Below are 15,525 nucleotides of genomic sequence, written 5' to 3'. Positions count from 1 at the left end.
CCGAAAATATCCAGACCACTGAGGATGGGATTGCGATTGAATGGTGTAGGCGAAAGAGGGAGCCTTACCGCGGAGGAAAGTGATTGGGAAATATCTCTTCATTGGGAAGGATTGAGGCACCAATGCCGAAGGAAAAGTTTGATAGATTTGGTTTAGGGTACAAGCCAGACATGAAGCAGAAGAAGAAAGAAGTAGAGAAGAGACAAGAGAGAAGAAGGGCGCGTTTGAATGGACATGAAGCTAAGTGTGAGCCTTTAACCTTTCCCCACATATCTACATCTTTTGTGTCGGGAGGATTTATTCATTCTGAATGTGGAGTGTCCGGTAGCGGCATGGAGGAATGTTGGAAAACGTTTATACCAACGCCATAGAAGCAACGGAAAGGAGGGCTTTGTTGGGAGATCTGCCCTTATGAGCCTGGAAACGAGCTAAACAATTGGACTGCTGAAGAAATCCCTGTAGTCTTTAGGGCTTATTCAGAGTAATGCTCAAAACATTCCTGTTGTTTGTTGGCCTAGAAACAATATGAAATTTTTTTGTGAAATAGGCATGGGGCCTAAATATCATTATTTTAATGAAATACATGTCAACGTTCATCTTGATCAGTCTTTTTTCTTTTTATATTTTCATTTGGTTGATTGTCTTACAAATAATCTTTCATTTGTAATTCTTTTGCACAACTATTCATAAATTTATATTCTTGGTATATCTTTGATATGCCTTCATAGGTCTTCAGATATCAATGACATGAGTGACGCTGCTCAAACACGGAGCCTATTTTGAGCAAGAGGTGTTTCAGAAGGATCCCACGACTTTGAAAATGACGAAGATTATGATGCATCTCCGGACTTGTTAGAATGATGGAACAAGAGATAAGCATATCCTACTCATAGGGAATCGTTAGAAATAGTGAGCCTAGAGGATGGAAAGGAGGTGAAAATTGGAACTGAAATCACCGCAAAGACAAGACAAGACCTCATTAATTTGCTCCGAGAGTTCAAGGATGTTTCGCGTGGTCGTACCAAGATATGCCTGGGCTAAGTACTAACATTGTGGTGCATCGTCTGTCCATAAAAGAGGATTGTAAACCCGTTCAACAGAAGCTCAGGAGAATGAGACCTGACATTGTGTTGAAATAAGAGAAGAATCAAAGACAATTCGACGCTAGATTCTTACAAGAGGTCAAGTATTCAGATTGGGTAGCAACATCGTCCTGTTCCCAAAAAAGATGGAAAGGTACGAATGTGTGTGGATTATAGGGATTTGAACAAGGCTAGTCCAAAGGACAACTTTCCACTGCCTCACATTGATACTTTGGTAGATAACACGGCGGGCTATTCATTGTTTTCTTTCATGGACGGTTTCTCTGGATACAATCAAATAAAGATGCATCCTGGAGACATGAGAAAAACCACATTCATTACCTTATGGGGAACATTCTGTTACAAGGTAATGCCCTTCGGATTGAAGAATGCGGGAGCAACGTATCAAAGAGCTATGGTGACTTTGTTTCACGACATGATGCACAAGGAGATCGAAGTCTATGTTGACGATATGATCGCGAAGTCTAGAACGGAAGAAGAGCATGTTCAGGTCTTGAAAAGGTTATTTTTGAGATTAAAGAAATTTCAGCTCAAGCTTAACCGGCCAAATGCACGTTGGAGCCAGATCAGGGAGTTATTAGGCTTCATAGTTAGCAAAAAGGGGATCGAGGTTGACCCAGACAAAGTAAAGGCAATACGAGATTTACCTCCCCGCGCACTCAGAAGGAGGTTCGAGGTTTCCTAGGAGGCTGAATTACATTGCTCGTTCATCTCACAACTGACAGAGAAATGTGATCCAGTATTCCGGCTCTTAAAGAAACATAATCCGGGTGAATGGGATGAAGAGTGTCAGAGGGCTTTCGATAGGATAAAGCAGTACTTGGCTAATACTCCAGTCTTATCACCTCCAAGTCCAGATAGGCCATTGATATTGTATTTACAGTGTTGGAGAATTCCATGGGATGCGTATTGGGCCAACATGATGAGACGGGAAGAAAGAAAGGCAATATACTATCTCAGTAAGAAATTTACCGATTGCGAAATGAGGTACTCATCAATTGAGAAGTTGTGTTGTGCTCTAATCTGGGCAACCCGAAGACTGAGGCAGTATATGTTGTATCACACGACTTGGCTGATTTCAAAGTTAGATCCTTTAAAATATATGATGGAATCGACTGCTTTGAACGGGAGAATGGCTAGATGGCAGATCTTGCTCTCAGAATTTGATATAGTATATGTCAGTCAGAAGGCCATAAAGGGAAGTGCAATAGCCGATTTCCTAGCTAGTAGAGCCTTGGAGGACTATGAATCTTTGAATTTCGATTTTCCAAACGAGGACTTGATGTATGTGGCGAATACTGAAGAAAATCCTCAAATGGATCACGTATGGAAGTTAAATTTTGATGGAGCTTCAAATGCTACGGGTAATGGAGTTGGGGTAGTCTTGGTATCCCCAAGTGGAGATCATTATCCTGTTGCTAGCAAGTTGGACTTCGATTGTACAAATAACATGGCAGAATATGAAGCATGTATTATGGGCATTCGTGCAGCCATTGAACGGAACATCAAAGTACTGAGAGTATACGGGGATTCAGCGTTGGTGATATACCAACTCAAAGGGGAGTGGGAGACTAGAGATCCTAAGCTAATCGGTTATAGAAAACTAGTTCTTGAATTGGCTGAGGAGTTTGACGATATCACCTTCTATTACCTCCCACGGGAGGAAAACCAATGGCTGATGCATTAGCTACTCTAGCTTCGATGATTCAGGTGAATAGACTTGAGGCAATGAGGCCTGTTCAGATGAGTATCTCTGAGACCCCGGCTAATTGTTGCAATATTGAGGAGGAGGGAAAAGATGATTGTCCTTGGTATCGGAGTATCTTACAATATGTGAAGAATCGGAATACCCTGATCAAGCGACAGAGAATGACAAAAGAACTCTGAGAAAGATAGCCATTGAATATGTCTTAGATGGAGAAGTGTTATATAAAAGAAGGAAGGATCAAGTACTGTTAAGATGTGTAGATGCTGTAGAAGCCAAGAAAATTTTGGAAGAAGTCCATGAGGGTATTTGTGGGACGCACGCCAGTGGTTTCACGATGGCCAGACAGATCATGAGATTTGGGTACTATTGGCCCACCATGGAAGGAGATTGTATTGATCATGCCAGGAAGTGCCACAAATGCCAAATTTACGGAGACAAAATACACGCGCCTCCTTCACCTCTTCACGTCATGACCTCTCCTTGGCCGTTTTCCATGTGGGGTATGGATGTTATTGGGCCAATATCACCAAAGGCTTCTAATGGGCATCGCTTCATCTTCGTAGTAATTGATTACTTTACCAAGTGGGTGGAGGCTGCTTCATATGCAAATGTCACAAAAGCAGTAGTCAGCAAATTCTTGAAGAAGGAGATTATTTGTCGATATGGGATGCCTGAGAGGATCATATCCGACAATGCGATGAACTTGAATAATAGCACAATAGCTGAAGTTTGTAGCAAATTTAAAATCAAGCATCATAACTCATCGCCGTATCGTCCAAAATGAATGGTGCAGTGGAGGCGGCCAATAAAAACATTAAAAGGATTGTGGGGAAAATGACTGAAACCTACAAGGATTGGCATGAGAAATTATCATTTGCTCTCCTTGCCTATCGAACATCTGTTAGAACTTCTACTGGGGCAACGCCTTTTTCTCTGGTTTATGGAATGGAGGCAGTATTACCCATTGAAGTTGAAATCCCTTCTCTACGGGTGTTATCTGAGCTACAGTTGGATGAAGCCGATTGGATCCAATCTCGGTACGATCAGTTGAACCTAATAGAGGAAAAGAGGCTAAGAGCTATTCACCATGGGCAAATGTACCAGAAACGAATGATGCGAGCCTATAATAAAAAGGTCCGCCCCCGAGAATTTCGTGAAGGGGACTTGGTACTAAAAAAGATTCTTCCTATGCAAAAAGATTTTAGAGGAAAATGGATGCCAAATTGGGAAGGCCCTTATGTTGTAAAGAAAGCCTTTTCTGGTGGAGCTTTGATCCTATACGAGATGGATGGCAAAAGTTTACCAAATCCGGTAAACGCAGACTCCGTCAAGAAATACTTCACATGAAAGAAAGGGGAACCAAAGTGAAACCCGTAAAGGGCGCTTTGCTTCCTAAAAAAAAACTTTGGAGAGGCTAAGGTGAAAACCCGTAAAGGGCACTTTGAGACCAAAGAGGGCTTGAGTCGAAAACCTGAAAAGGGCGACTCAAGTATTGGGCAGGATTGGAACATCAGGACTTGAGCGGATCAAATTTTGATCGGGGGGATATGATGATCTTCCTTTACTTGAACCAATAAGAAAGGATATGTAACGTCTTGGAACATTGACAGAGTATTGCAGATCTCCTGAACACATGCCAAACTTAGAAGGGTCTTCGGAAAGTTTGTACAGAGAAACTCAAGCGGCGATAACTGGGGCACCTAGTTCTTATGTGTATTCTTGAAATACATTTCTTTTATTTTCTTTCTTTCTTCCTTTCCTTTTGTGAAAACGCACATTCTCAATCCACTTCTTTGTTACCTTTCTTTCGCTATCTTCGATTTTTTATTTGAGTTATGATCAGAAACGAGCCTTATTCTTATCCATTGTTATGGTCTTTTTGCAAACATGTTGCATAGGAATAATGATTAACGAACTAATAAAACTTTCAGGAAAGAAGTTTTGCATATTACTCTGAAAATTTCTAAATAATATAGGGACCTGAAACATGACTATTGTTTAGAAGATACCAAGTTTAAAGGGTGAAATAGCTAAGAAGGAAGAGTCTAAGTTAAAGACTATCCTTTCAGGTTTTGTCGTCTAAACATTGATTGAACAAAATGACAAGCTGTCGTGTTAATTACAAAGCTTAAATGAACAAGCAAGCAATGATCATCAGGCAATAGGTTACCTCGGAGAAGAGAGCCTTCACTTGCGCATAAGGCTTTGGTACGACACCTTGAGAATGGTGTAGGAAACCAAAACGGTTCAGATCCTATATCCCCGAATTGTGATAAAAGAGGACAGAGGAAAAGCCACGTATTTCTACCCTTAGATTACTGTGAGAGAATGATGGTACAAATTTTGGCGTCCCAGTGGATATAACTTTGAGGTTTACAATGGGGACAGTCTGGCTAAATGTTTCTTCAGAAAAATCAGTCAAGCGAGAAGGCATTGTAGCACATCAGTCACAAAACCTTGATAAACTTCGAGTAGTGATAACCTAAGCGAGATCATTCTCGGAAAAATAAAATTCTGCATTCATGCAAACACCGTTCACATATGTCTAGTTAGGAGCATTTGTTTCATTTTGATCATGTCATCCTAATCATTAGGCATAATTAGGTTTATTATACAGGTCTTATCTCCCTGAGATTACAGTGGAACAGACCAAAGAATTTCAGATCTTATCTCCCTGAGATTACAGCGGAGCAGATCAAGGATAGTAATCCTATCTCCTTGAGATTACAATGGAGCGGATTAAAGGATCTTATCTCTCTGAAGTTACAGTAGAGAAGATCACATCAGGTCTCATCTCCCTGAGATTACAGTGGAACAGACCAAAGAATTTCAGATCTTATCTCCCTGAGGTTACAGTGCAGCAGATTGAAGCCAGAGATCTTATCTCCCTGAGATTACAGCGGAGCAGATCGAAGACACTATCCTATCTCCCTGAAGTTACAGTAGAGCGGATTAAAATAAGAGATCTTATCTCCCTGAGATTACAGCGGAGCAGATCGAAGACACTATCCTATCTCTCCGAAGTTACAGTGGAGCGGATTAAAGGATCTTATCTCTCTGAGGTTACAGCAGAGTAGATCGCATCAAGTCTTATTTCCCTGAAGATGCAGTGGAACAGACTGAAAACAATAAGGCGTGTCTCCCTAAAGTTGTAGCGGAGCGGACAGAAGATAGTGATCCTTATCATGTCTAATCTTATTCCCCTAAAGTTGTAGTGGAATAGATGGAAGCGAAGTCACAAACCTTGTCTCTCTGAAGTTGCAGTAAAGCAGGTTGAAGTCACGAAACTTATCCCCCTGAAGTTGTAGTGGGGCAAGTTGAAGATATGAGTCCGATCTCCCTGAAGTTGCAGTGGAGCGGGTCAAATGATGGACCTTACCCCCTGAAGTTACAACAGAATGGATTGAAGCCACAAGTCATATCTCTTCTTGAAATTGCAGAGGAGAGGATCGACGCAACAAGACAAAGTGGATTGAAATGAAGCTACCTGAAGAAGAAAAGCACCAAGAAGTCGAGACTCGACGAGACCGAGCAAAATTGGGCTTTCTTAGTCTTTGCTCTGTTATCGTTACACGACAACGAGCAAAGAGGGGCAGCTGTACAAGCCCAATCTGAACCCTTCCCAAACCCATTACAAAACAACCCACCAGCCCAAACCCAAGACCCAAAACAGACCCAAAGCCCAACTACTAGCCCAATAACCCAAACACTTTCAGAAAAACCTAACCCCTAACCCTAGCCGCCGCACCCATCACCTACCCTCTGCCACCGCCACCAACTCCGCCGATCACCTGCCCTTCTGACGTCGCTCTACCTGCTCCACCTGCAATGAGAGAAACAAACACGCAAGGCAGAGGCAAAAACAAAAAATAATAGAAATAGATAAATAGGTATTGTAATCGGTTATATAAAGGGAGAAAAAGAAAATGTAAGGGGGCTTCCGATTTTGGGTATCAAACAAGGGATTCAATCTAAAAATAAAAAAGGAGGCAGATTCAAGGTCTTTTCCTTCTCAAGTTTTGAAGTTTATTTATTTATTTTGTTCTCTTTTCTCTTCATACACACACATAAAATAAATATAGTAAAAAGGGAGTTAAAAAAGGGTCATACCTACGCCGTACCGAAAAAGGACCAAAAAGGTCCAATTTTGAGCCTCTGGCCGCCGCACACGGTGGCGCTACGGCGGAGGCTCACCGGAGTCCCAGGCCAGACTTGTGGCCTGAGAGAGCATCCCTCTCTCTCCCTCCTTCTCTGTTTTTTTTTTGTAAAATGAAGAACTGATTGTTTTTTGGTTTTTTTTTATTTTTATACTAAACATGAAACGACGCCGTTTTAGCAAAGGGGATCCGCGCGTTGACCCGACCCGACCCGAAGGATCCGCGTGTTTTTAATTTTTGGGCTATTTACGCGCGCAGTCCCTCTGACTTGTGGCGTGTTTCAATTTGGTCCTATTTCGCTATTTCTTTGTTTTTAATTTAACCACAAATTTTTATTTCTGTTTCATTTTAGTCCCCTGAAGCGCCGCGTTTTGACATTTTGGTCTATTTTCCATTTTGGTCCCTCTTCTTTCCGTGCGTGTTACAATTTAGTCTTTTTAGTCCTTTTTTATTTCGAATCTGCCCAGTACTTTTTATTTTACTTCGATTTAGTCCTCTTTTTAGTACTTTTGCTATTATTATTATTATTATTATTATTATTATTATTATTATTATTATTATCATCTTTACTATTATTAGTATTGGTATTATTGTTGTTACTTTTATATCTCTATTCATATTTACTTATGTATTTTTAAATATATATATGTCTTATTATTATCATATAAGTGCTTGTACATATACATGTATATATTTTACATATAATTTGTTTAATATATATACGTATACTCATATTTCTTTTTATATATATCTATATACATATACATATTTTTATTTTATAAGTATATATATTTATATGTATGTATTTATATATTTTGTATATCTTAATTTGCATAGACATATACATACATATTTTCAATATATTTTAAACATATATATATAAATTAACGTATTTATTTGTATACGTATGTATATTTTCATTATTTTTAAACTTTCATTTGTACATACATATTTTCATGCGCCTACTTTATATATGCATTTCATTATTTTCATATTCCATAATTTTATACACCTATATATATATGTACATATTTTTATATATATGCATATTTTTTTTCTTTATATTTTAAAATATACTTTATATATATATTGTAATTTATGAATACACACATATTTTATTTTTTGTCTATACATATAAATATATATATATATCCCTTTACATTTTAATTGTATTCACTATTTATTTATTTCATTTTCATTATTATTTGAACGAATGTTTAATTTATTTGTTTATATACATTGTTATTTTATATGATTGTAGGTTTGACTTTTATTTATTTTATATTGTTGCTATTGCTCGTATCATTTTTACACTTTTGTATTCATTATGATTTTGTCATGTATAACAATGTAATTTGCTTTCACATTTTTTACTACGACTTCATGTTTTTATTTCACTCGATAATAAAATTTGTTTAAAAAAATGATATTTTGTGTTTAGATTCGAGAGGATCGTACCCTAACTTACTGGGTTTCGATTTCCACAATAAATCTAAACACACTAATCTTTTCAAACTCAAGTTTTGAAACGATCTCGGGAATTAAGAAAAGATCGTGTCCTAACTTACTGGGCATGATCCCTTTCCTAAACCCGAGATAATAAAATATCTTTTAAATAAGTAAAATTCTGGCATTCATTCACGTATTGGGAATTTGAGACATTGTATTCTAACTTACTGGATATGATTCTCTTTCTCGAATAATGTGAAATATGCCCATTTTCCTAAAAATTTTCAACGTTTTAATACAAGGATCGTATTTTTTAAATTCTTCTAAGTTTTCAATTTTCGACATTAAGACATTAAGTAATCAACTAAGGTACCAATTTTGGGCGTATCGAGGGTGCTAATCCTTCCTCGTGCGTAACCGACTCCCGAACCCGTTTTCTGAATTTCGCGGACCAAACTTGTTGTTTTAATAAAATCAAACCGTTTATTAAAAACAACCGCTTTTCGAGGTGATCCAATCACACCTTATAAAAAAAGATTGGTGGCGACTCCTGTTTCATTTTTTTCAAAACCCAAGTCGACCCCGTTTTTATCCAAAAAAATGGTGTCAACAATAGTGTAAGAATCAAAAAAATCTATATTTGATATAAAATAATTAGCTTTCAATCAAAGTACAATAATTATTGTATAAGAGCTATAATTTCACTAAATAATTAAATCCATAAAATGCCTAAAAATATTTGAGTTCACAGAATTGCCCTATTTACATTGAGTTTCTTTTTTGGTAGTATCTGAACATAGAAATTTTTTTTAAATATGAAATTGTATATAGATATAGATATTGATACTATGATACAATAAGGGAGGAGAGAATAAGAATATGGTGGTGGTGACAAGAAGATTGGTTCACCTTAATTAGGTGGAGAGCCTGAGTGAAGGAGTTAAAGGAGATAAGAGATAAGGAGAAGAGAGGTAGATTGTTGCTAGGTGCGGTGCTTAGGTTTGCTGAAGGGGAAAAGATCCTACTATCATCGTGCCCTAGGGTATTTATGGGGAAGGACTCCATGCTTGACAGTGCTATGTCACTGACAATATGGGTGATGGACTACTCGTGTGATCTATCAAGTGATAAATTTGGCTTGCTTTGTCATTCTTTTTGTGAAGTAGTATGTGGTTGTTTGGCTTCAATTATCCCCTTTTGGGTATATGTGCGTACGCACTAATAGTGGGTGGCCCAAGATGATTTGGCTTTATGGAGGCTTTGAGACACGCGGGTGGCTAGTCACTGGAAGGCCAACAAAATAACAGAAGACGGAGGGTCGTCCATAGGTACTATCACTTCTCACATCACCACGTCCAAGCCGAATAGGGATATAAAAATAAATATATAAAAAAATATGATTTCTTTTTTTTTCAAATAATTGTTAAAGAAAATCTACGACATGTATGCCTATATATATAAATATATGAAAGTTGACAAGAAAAATATAAAATTTATTGACAAATTCTTAAATTAAATTTATTGGAAGATAAGAAAACCTTCGTTGACCATAACTATCGGTTATTATTTAAACAACAACGTAAGAATAAGAATTTCTATATTAGATATAAAATAGTTAACTTTCAATGGAAGTGTAATAATTATATTGTAAGAGTTATAATTTCACTAAACAATTAAATCCATAGAATGCCTAAAATATTTTAGGTAAGAGCCAAACATAGATTGGAATTTTTCTTTTATTTACAAAAAGAGAGCAAAGTCCTAATAGCAATGCACTTATCGTGACTCGAATTCAAGCCATACTTAAGACGGTGAACATATAATTTTTTTTGTTTTCCATTAATTATTAAAGAAAATATTAGGACAAAGGACACCAAGACCGGCGGGACTTGGTCCCCCTGGAATGTTGACTCTAAAGCAGCTAAAAGGCGGAGGGAACAAAAAAATACCTATTCGAATCCTTTGAAGGGGTTGTTGGAGATCAGAACAAAGGACACTCCCACCAAATAGATTCTCGGAGGTTAAGATCAACATATGAAGCTCGAAGCCAAAACAAGGATCTGATCTTTACAAGGAAGATGGTATCATTAACATCCCAGCTCTTCTCTTCAAAACAAAAAGCATTACACGCAAGCCAAATTGACAGTGAGGCTGCCACGCAACACAATGCCTAGAAACTAAGAATCCCAACAAAACTAAAGAAAAGTGTAGGAGGAAAGCAAACCGACAAATGCCACTAGTTGAAGAAACAAAACCGTAACTCCTGTGCAAATCGCTAATTGTTTGGAACGTAATTCGATAAGAGTAGTTTTTTGAGATCGTTTAATATGAATAAAAGATGATGTTTTGGTTCATTTAAGAGGAACCAAATATTAATAACACGAGTAACAAAAATTGAAATCAGATCATTATAAGCAACATGTTAGTCTAAGAAAATAGTCAATAATACAATTATTAATAAAAATAACAAGAGTAATAAAAATCATATACAATGTTATTTAATTGTTTTAACATTGCATATTTGTTGAATTATTCCTTTTTTTAACATTTATATATACTCCTTTTTTAACATGAATTTATATTATTAAAATTATCAAGTTCTTCCCTTTTCATGCACTCTTCAAAATATAAATCATCTTATTTCCACTTACGAATAAAGTTATAAAGTATGCAAAATGCTAATACAATTTAACCTCTTTTTTTATGTTATATTGAGGTGATGTTAATATGAGAAAATGTCCACTTAACTATATTTTAAAGATTTGAATGTCTCAAATTAAATAACTCGTGAGCTATCATTAGTACTTATTCTGGTTCTATTCTCTCAAATAGTATCATACCTAACAATATAATATAATAAAATCTTTTGTATTTACATAATTAACATCTACTATATTAGATTTTATGTTAAGTTAATAATAAATGTTTTATAAATAGGGAATTTTGCAACGTTCGTAACAAAAACTTAATTGAGAAAACTGAACATGAAATTATTTGTCGTCAGTGACTGTCCAGAGGAAATAAATAGGAAATTTGGGAAACTGATAAAAAGAAATTGAAAATTACAGTGAATGATGCCATGGAGAAGGAAATCATAATTGAACTTTTGGGTCAATAACGTGGTCTTTCACCTATTACTAGAATTAACCCCTGCTTTCGCAGGGGCTTTACTATTATTTTTTAACGTGTAAAAATTATATGTTTTAAGAAAACATAAACTTGAGTTACATCATAAAGTTAAACTAAACATGGAATGGATTAAGATATAACATACACAATTTAAAATAATTAAAACAAATAACATCAACATGGTACATCATTTTATGGCTGGTATAAGTGAAATTAACCACTACATATCGATATGATTAATATCAATTGAAATTTGCACTGGAACGAGACCTAAAATTTATTATTCTAATTTACTATTGAAAGGGAGCATTTCGATTGATACAAATTGTACAACTACCATGAGTTTTTAAAAGTAATAATTTAAGTTTAGTGTAAAAATATTTTACTCAAATAAATTGATATGATTAATATCAATTAAAAGATTAGTGGCCAAATTTAGCTCAAAAAAATAAGGGTCAAATTTACAACAAATGTAAATGTTAAGGGCTTAACTTGACATTATTCCATATATGCGCGTAGCCAAGGGGGCTGGCAGGGGCCCACCCCTCTAAAATGAATTTTTTTTCATTTAGACCCCTTTATAATTTATAAAATTTTAAATTAGTAATGGTAAAATTACATTTTAGTCCCTCTAAATTGATAAAAATTTGATTTAATCTTTTAAAAATTATAAGGATATAGGCTATTAAAATGGTGAAATTATATTTTTACGATAAAAATATATAATTTAATTCTAGCTCCCAAAAAATAATTTTTTGACTTCACCCCTGATGTCATAAATATTTTTTTACACGAGAGAAAAATTTTCAGATTTTATTTTAAAACACTATAAAGGTAAACTTGAAATTTTAAATATCCAAAAGGATGAAATCCCAAATCTAAACATTTTGGACCAAAAGAAAAAAATTAGGGTCCGTTTGTTTATATGTAAAAGGTTTTACGAAAAATATTTTCTGCATTTTCCTGTGCTTGTTTCACATAAAACAGTTTGGTCAACGGAAAATAAACATTTTTCCTTGTAAAATGGCTTACCCTTTTGAAAAACATAAGTCATTTTCCGGAAAAGAGCTCCTCAATAGATAATTTTACTTTTATATAATAATTAACTTAAATCAAGTTTAATATTATTATATTGATAATAAATTTTATTTTTATTTTTAAAAATATTTAAAATTATTAAAATATTAATATAAAATATTATATTTTTTAATATTATTAAACATACGTATTTAATTATTTATATTTAGCCATATAATAAATTATTAATATAATTAAAATAATTTATTATTTTTAATAAATTATTTAATATTTAAATTTTATTTTAATAGTAAATTTTAAAAATAATAATTTTAAATAATATTATTCACATATTATTGAAAATATCAATATTAATATTTTAATACTAAATATTTATTACAATTATAAATATATTAATAATAAATGTTTTGTAATATAAATGTTAAAATATGTCATAAGTCTATATACTCTTCACAAATTTGCAATTTAGTTTCTGTACTTTTATTTTCAAGAATTTAATCCCTCTACTTTCCAAATTTGAAAATCAAGTCTAACTGTTGACATGTTAATGTCATATTTTTAAATAAAAAAATACTCAGTTGATAGTCATGTAACTAAAAAATGATCGTTGCAATGAACCTAAATTTAACAAAATAATTTTATTATATGTAAAAACAATGTTAAATATAAAATTATAAATATAAAATAAACTCAATTAAACAATAAAAAAATAAAAAAAAATCTCAAATGTATGTTTGTTTAATTGAAAACGACTTTTATGAAATATTTTTAAAGAACCTGCCAAACAAAAGAAAATATTTTACACAGATTTATCCAAACACCAGAAAATATTAGCTTTTTCAGAAAAGTAAATCATTTTCCGAAAGTCATTTTCAATGAAACAAATGTAGAAATCATTTTCCTCCTAAATATTTCTGTTGTGAGCTCAGGGCCAATCCATTTTGATTTATGGGCCGATTAGATTTAAAAACATAAATAATTTTACTAAATTTTGGTAACAAAAACTTTATTCACAAAACTCAAGACGAAACCATTTGTCCTCTGTGATTGTGAAGAGGAAATAAATAGGAAACTTTATGTGCAATAAAAAAATTGAAAATTCCAATGAATGATCTCAGAGAAAAGGAAATCATAATTTATGATCGTCTTTCATCTATTATTACTATAATAGTTGGTCAAAAACTATAGTTATTATAAATTTATCTAAATATTAGCTTTTGATAATTGTACTTTAAAATCTAAAAGTTAAAACAGGGGAGGTTAGAGTTTGAAATTAAATTTTAATTTTTATAATTTTTAAAAGATTAAATCAAATTTTTAAGAAGGGTTGAAGTGTAATTTTATTTTTATTAATTTAAAATTTTTAAAAATATCTAAATGGACAATTTTCCATTAACCCCACTACGTAGATACGCCACTGAGTCAAAACCTAAAAGTAATTAAATATTAACTTTTGCATTTAGGTAAAAAAAAAAAACACTTTTTCATCATAATTTTGACTCTAAAAATCAAGCCTTCTTTATTACTTTTGCGGTGGAAAGTGTTTTTTAGAACTTAGACTCAATAAAGAACTGACCTTAGTTGCTCAATCACAGTAAAAATAGTGTTATATACGAAAATAATTTGATATTTATATACGAAAATTTTAATTAATTAATTAATTAAAATTGACTGATTCTATGGACGATGCCGGCCTTTTTTTTCCCAAAAGAAGATGTCTCTCGTCTTCATCGGTTGCTACTGTGAACGGGAATAGAGAAGATGTCTCTATTCCTGAGGATTCTAACACAAAGAAGGTTCAATTTAAGGAGTCGGACGCGACTCCTGAAGATGTGATGGTTGTGGATCCACTACCAATGCCTTCGCTGTCATGGAAGGATATGCTAGTGGCGAAGGAAACTTTTGATCAGATTAATAAAAGTGATGGCCAATACTTTGCTAATAATTTCTCCCTTACAGAGCAGGATGTCAAGAAATCTTTTGTTGATGGTGTCCCTTCCATTGATTTCTCAAAGAGAGTTTATCAACTTTTGGAAAAGAAAATGTCAACCTCTGTGGTACTCAAGATGTTGGGACGAAACCTTGGAATCACGACTTTGCAAAATAGATTATATGGGATTTGGAGACCATCTAAGCCTTTTCAATTAATGGATATTGAGAATGGTTATTTTCTTGCAAAATTTCAGAGCATGAAGACTATGACAAGATCATTTCTCAGGGTCCGTGGGTTATTTTCGGTCATTACCTTACCGTCCAGCCTTGGACGATTGATTTCAATCCCAATTTACCTTACCCTAATTTGGTTCTCACATTGATTCGTTTTCCCGATCTTCCCAGTCACTTTTATAAAAATAGATTCACATGAAGATTGGGGGAATGATAGGTAAAGTAACAAAGTTGGATTTTAACACCACTATAGCAAAACAGGTTTTAGCGGTATTTTTTTAAACCTATAGCGGCACTTTTAAACGCAAGTTTTTGTCAATTTACGGTGACCGTTAGCCCTCAAAGGATAAAATACGAAAACCTACCTGTGGTTTGCTTTAAGTGTGGTTGTTATGGTCATACAAAAGAAACCTATTCATCAGTCACACAAACCTCAGGGGCAAAAGAGAAGGGTGAGTCATCAGAATAAGCTGCTGTAATTTCTGCAGCAGCCGGAGAAGGAGACTATGGTCCCTGGATACTATGGTCCCTAGATGCTAGTGGAGCGGAAGACCAGACGCGGCACCTTGGATGGCACTAAAAAAGGAAACAATTCTAAAGGGGAGAAAACTATGGGATCACATTATCAATCTTTAGTTAATTTGGAGGCGACTTCACTGGAAAAGGAAATGATTAAAGAACCCCAGAAAGATTTGAAGAAAAAAGGGAAAGCTGTTTTAATTGGTTCCCAAGCTAAACCTTCAAAGGGTAAAAAACCTGCTAGTGATGGTTCTAA

Source organism: Gossypium hirsutum, chromosome D11 (genome assembly GCF_007990345.1).
Source record: "Gossypium hirsutum isolate 1008001.06 chromosome D11, Gossypium_hirsutum_v2.1, whole genome shotgun sequence".
NCBI classification, from domain to species: domain Eukaryota; kingdom Viridiplantae; phylum Streptophyta; class Magnoliopsida; order Malvales; family Malvaceae; genus Gossypium; species Gossypium hirsutum.
Note: the sequence above shows the minus strand (reverse complement) of the source record.